The sequence below is a fragment of the Gadus morhua genome, chromosome 10 (genome assembly GCF_902167405.1).
Source record: "Gadus morhua chromosome 10, gadMor3.0, whole genome shotgun sequence".
Classification (NCBI taxonomy): Eukaryota; Metazoa; Chordata; class Actinopteri; order Gadiformes; family Gadidae; genus Gadus; species Gadus morhua.
Window position 1 is genome coordinate 7,671,848 of NC_044057.1, and position 6,012 is coordinate 7,677,859.

Genomic DNA, 6,012 nt, shown 5'->3' on the forward strand with positions numbered 1-6,012 from the left:
ACAAACAGAGAAAGGTCAAACATTTACCCTAACTGAGGTTGTAGCTCTCAATAGAGGTTGCTATTGAGTTAGAGGCCCAAGGTTGCTTGGATGTCCTAGGAACCTATCGCCCCATTCATGCTGTAGGTTCCAGCTGTCCCTCCTGCCTTTGCTGTGACAAAAGTGCATATTCACTTTGCACACTGCAAGTGATTCTACTTTGTGAGCAATTTGCACAATACGTTAAGTAATTAAAAACCATGGTTAAAAAACATATTGTGAAACCTCCGCACCAGGAATAATAAAACAGCAGAACAATAACAGTAATAATAAGAATCATTGTGATAATGATAAATAATAATTCCAGGAATGTCTCCCTGAGGCATCTGTCATCAGCCCACTTCGAACACTGTGGGTCCCACCTGCGCACAATTTTCCTTATTTCCACCATTGTTTTCATGAGGAAGCGACGGTGAAGCAGTCATATGCACCGATAATAACACATCACACATGTGGACCTGTCAGCCCCCAGTCGTTAGACGCTGCTGAGATCATTCTCCTATCGTTCGGTAGTCACTGCGATCACTACTGGTCTGCACGCTGTTCTGATGATTCTTTCCTCCAAATAATTAGCGCTTGTCGCAAACTTTAATTGACAAATGTTGGAGAAATCAGTTTTTAGGAAACATGCAATCTTCTTTCATTGTATTCTGATGAAAGAGGCCCGGGTATGGCCCCCTTACATTCAACCACCTTGACCCGTTTACAATTTAGAATCCTGCAACTGCTTCTTCTCGGCTCGGAGTAAAGATGCAACACTAATGAGAAGTTAAACTGGTGAAGAAAGCTGAGTTCAAGAACTTTGTGCAAAAGCGCTACTGCTCTTCCGTAAAAAAAGATGATTAAATATGGATTAAAAACGGCAACACATTTTAACTCCCTCCCTGACCCATGGAGCATTTCTAAATTAAAGGCACTTTAATTTGTCTGAATATTAACATTTCTCCCAGAAGTGTAGCAGTTAAGAAAGAAAAGTCATGTTTTCCCTCCTCTTCTGACCTTTCAGGTGCTGTGAGATGCTTTGACCTTGGTGACCTGCAAAATGCTGTAATGAGTTTAGCTGACAGCAATTATGTGCCAATCAATAGCATTCCGTGGTACGCCTTCAACCAGATTAGAAGCTGTGTTTGACAGTTGGCTCGTCGGAAGGTATCAAAATACACTGTGGCTCGTTAACATTACAAGCAAATGCGCGCACGATGCGAAAGCTGATAATAAACATTTCTGTATCGAGCAATCTTAATAACCTGCCAATCATCTAACATCTGCAGAATCTGTATTTTTTATAGTTAAATAATACTTAGCTATAAAAAGCTCCACCTTTTCAGCTATTAATGAGAGGCTACAGTGTAATTATCTTTGACAATGTTCTTACTAACCCATATTCCAAAAAGTAAAATAAATGTTTACTTGCCAAGCGACTGCTGTCATGCTAGACCAGACTAGATGAATGCAGTTTCCGCGGTGACTAGCTGGCTTTGGTCATTAACTCCATGGAAGAGGCCTTGCCCACGCAAATCACCAAGGGGACGACTGAAGGTTAGTGAAATTGCTCAAGAGCTGTTTTCATTGGAGACATGTACAAAAAACTTCAGAAAATATGAACGATTTATGAACCTAATGACGAGTCAAGGTTTCTTTTGAACTTGACAATATGTTGTGTGGGGTTTAGGAGGTTTTAGATTGATTTGTATGACTGTATGATTATTTAATAAAGAGAAGAACTACTCTTTTCAGGCTGAAGGACAAACTTGCTTTAGATTTGTTCTCTTTTTGCCGACTGCTCCACCATTAATGCAATCATCTATAATGTGTTGTAAAATGAAAGATGTGGATGTCATGTTACAATCCATGATATCTCTCTATTCTCTGTGTTTACTGAAAAGGCTCAGATATTTGTACATGGTAAGCCATTTCTGTGTAAGCTTATGATCTATATTTTGTAGATCTTTTATATATAATACGAGCACTTGAGTGCAATGGCAGCCATTTTGCCCACAAAAGGCATCTTGGCCAAATCTGGGCAGGGCATACAGGCTGCAGCCAATGCAGTAGCATGTTCTCTGTGTAGATTCTCTATAAAGGGACCTGAAAGCTCTCTGCGTATGTGTTTGCAAGAACTGTAATGTACTCTCCTATCTGCCTCTAATGGGTCATCACTACACCGCTGAACAGGTGAAAAAACCTTTTCTGCAGAAGCAGGACAGCACACCGCTTCCATCACAAGCGTCTGTTTCATTCAACATGTAAACATTGAAGGTCAAACACCAGGACAGACACTTTAAGCGGGTGTTTGCTATACCAAGAAGCTCATATGACATGTATTTAAAATCTACCAGTAAACCAAAAGACCTCAACCTCTTCAACCTAAAACAAAACCAAACAAAAGTTACACTAGGGAACGCTGCTATAAACACTAGCGACAGCTGAATAATTAGTCACTTCCCACCGCTTTGTTTTAAGATAAACACATTATTTTGGTAAGCAGCGTATCAATTGTCGTCAACAAGGTGTCTTGGGTGTGTGTGTCTGTCTACAAAGAAACACATCCCACCGGTCGTCAGGCAGAGACGCCGCCTCCGTCTCTGCTCCACCTGCTGCGCCCGAGCCTCCGTCGTGTGAACAGGACGTCAGCGGGAACCGGCAACATAAAGCATCCATAGAGATTTGACACCACTTTGCATAACTTCTGAGTAAAGGCTGAACAGCTTCAGGTCTGAACAGCAGAGGAATAACTCGCCACCACACTAGCCCTCCTTTCTTTCTCTCTTTTTTCTTCGTTGCCCAAGAAGTCCCCGGCTAACAAAGCTAACATCAGAGGCATTTGCAAGGTTCGTTATGTCATGTTCCCGTTTATATTATTTTCCAGTTTTTGTGTGCGGTTTTTACAGAGCCATACCCTGCAGCATGGCTGACTCTTAAGGGATTGAGTTCTGAGTTCCCGGCGTCATTTGTATGTGTCGAGGTGCCCGCCATGGCAAATTGCAATTCTACATCCTATGAGGTCAGTCGTCTCCTTCCTCTACCACAGGCCCCCTTGTTTCCCTGGTTCCCCCGGTGGGAATCGACCCTGAATGAGGACAGGGTGGTGGAATGAAGCAGATAGCCTTTAGACCTGCAGGAAGACCACCTTGGCTCTTCTGCGAATACCCTCGCCACGCTCAGGAAAGGCTCAAAGCTGCTCTTTGGTTCAATCTCCATGGATCTTTAGATTTTTTTGTTAAAGACAAAAGTATATAGGATATAGAAAAAAGTTAACTCCTGCTAGCCAAATCATTTAGAAATGGGTAATAAAAGGGTAACGTTTTACAACAGGGGTAAATCAATTAACATTTGTTAATGCAATAAATAGCATAATTATCTATCATTAGCATACAGGTTAGGGTATGGGTAAAGGTGTGGGTTATGGTTAACCCTAATCAAGATTTGATAGGGTTAACCCTAACCCCATTAAATAATGTATAAATGAATTCCTTAGTTAACATGAACACCATTAGTGAACCTTTAATTCACAAATGTGTGCTTCTTACTTCATTAGCTAATTTTAATAAAACGTTAACTAATGTACCCTTATTGTAAAGTTTTACCAAAGAAGTACATCAAAGGTTAAGATGTTTTCACCCCCCCCCCCCCCCCCCCTCTCCTGGTCAGGGAGGCGTGAGGGTGTGCGGCAGAATGCTGACCGCTACCCGTCTCGGAGGAATCGTGCTCATCTCACGCCCCCCCCGCCCTCCCCCCGGAACCGGGGGTCAGCTTGGTGGGCTGAAGAGTAATTGGCAACCGGTGGAGTGTGTGATGGCACGGTTGCTGTCCGGCGTCCGCCATTAATTGACAATTGTAAATAACAAATGGAGCTTACGGCTCAAACGACCTGTCGCTGCGTTTCTGAGCCATTAATAGTCCACTGGAACGTGACACAACAAAACAAATGGGCTTTCATTTTGAAACAATTCTTCACAATTTCGGCCGCAGCCACACGGCAGGAGTTTGTGAACTGAGTCCAAAGAGGTTGGGAGGAAAAGTGGTTGGGGGAGGAGGAAGGGAGAAAAACAGAGAGAAAACTGATTGTGACTCATAAGAACAGCACACAAGTGAGAGAGAGAGAGAGAGAGAGAGAGAGAGAGAGAGAGAGAGAGAGAGAGAGAGAGAGAGAGAGAGAAAGAGCAAGAGAGAGAGCGTGCGAGAGAGAGAGAGAGAAACACATCAAGGAACAGATTGTTAATATCAGCCGTTTCGTGTGGCCGATCGTAAGATAAATGGCGCTGGTGCTTGCAGTAACATGGCGCGACGCGGCCCGGCGGTGTAATGGGACGAGCAGCCCCCTGCCAGCAGGGGCCTAATGAAGTGAGACATCGTTTCTCACCAGCGCCACCGCGCCAATGTCAAGGTGCCGCGGTGGGCCATTTGCGGGAACCATGGTGGCTGGACATCACCTGCTTAGCCAGAGATGTGTGCGGACAAGCCGGGAGCCATTCAGCCTGTTTCTCTCCCCCTCCTCCCCCCCCTCCCCCACAACCCACAGCAGCATTCTGCTGGCATCTTTTTTTCTGGCAGCGTCAACGTATCAATTCTGTTGATCGACCTTCTGTTGACCGTGAAATAGACAAACCAACACCAGCGCTTCCACCAACACCACAAACACCACCACCCCTACCACAAACACCACAACCCCCACCACCACCACCACCACCACACACCTTTCCATCCCCTCTGCCACAGACACACACACACTCACACTTTATGTGTGCGTGTGTGTGTGTCCACATTCCTGCAGGACAATAGAGCTCAGGTGGGATACGACCTTGTCGGGCCATTGTGCGCTGGGACATGTGTTTCTATTATTACAGGTCTGGGGGGCAGTCACGCACCACAACACAAAGCGCATGTTGCGGGGGAAAGTAAGGCTCCTCTTGACGGATGGTGCTGGGAAAGTTGTAGAAAGCCAGTGGTGGCATTTGATTTACTGGCTTCCCCCTGCACCATAATGAGGAGTAATTCTGCCTTGACACCCCCCCCCCCCCCCCCCTCCCCTTGCATCGTCTCCCTCCCATCCACTCCATCCTCCTCTCTCCCCGTATTCTCCACACCACCTGTGGCGTTTTAGCGCAGGTAGTAACCGATTTAAAGCCGTGGTTGCGGCTCCAAGCCGTATAGTTTCACTGCCACCTCCCGTCCTCACACAGAGCATCAGGGGCAGCATGGCTGGTGAGCAGGGGGGGGGGGGGGTGGGTACGTGTGTGTGTGTGTGTATGTGTCTGATCGGGTGTTTCTGTCTCTGTGTGCTTGTGTGTGTGATATTTCCCGAAGCACTCCGCATGCATCTTCATTACCCTGCTATTAAAGAGCAAGACAAGAAAATGGGCGAGCGATTTCCTCTGATGGCCGCCGCCACAGACGGAGTGATTAAACATAACACTGACAGACCGCGTTTCAGCGCGAGCGCACGCCGCTCAGCCAGAGGTCAGAGGTCAAATGTGTCATTGGTGGAAATAAACATAAAGGGGTTTGTGTCCTTCAGGGAGCGCAGACGGTGGAAGCATCAGTGAAAGAGCTCTCTTATTTATTTCATTTTGTATTTATTTCTCTGCTCCTTTCTGATGCGCTGACGTACCGGGCGCTGTGAGGATAGAGGCAAGTGTGTCCAAGTGTGTGTGTGTGTGCGTGTGTGTGTGTGTGTGTGTCTGTGTCTGGTATGTGTGTGTGTGTGTTTCTGGTGTGTGTCTGGTGTGTATGTGTTTTACTGTTTTGGCATGACTTTAGATTCACCCTGGGGCGCCGCCTCTCAAGGAGACGCCGTGTGAAGCGGCGCCGCAGCCCGGGCCTCGGCCTTCCCTTCTGTGTTCAAACCGCGGTCCGATCAACAGAGTAGCGGCGGACGGACAAGGCCCCCCCCCCCCCCCCCCCCCCAGAATGAGCTCTATTCAGCCTCCGCTCGCACCGCATCGATCAACCCATGGATCGGCCTTTTTCTTC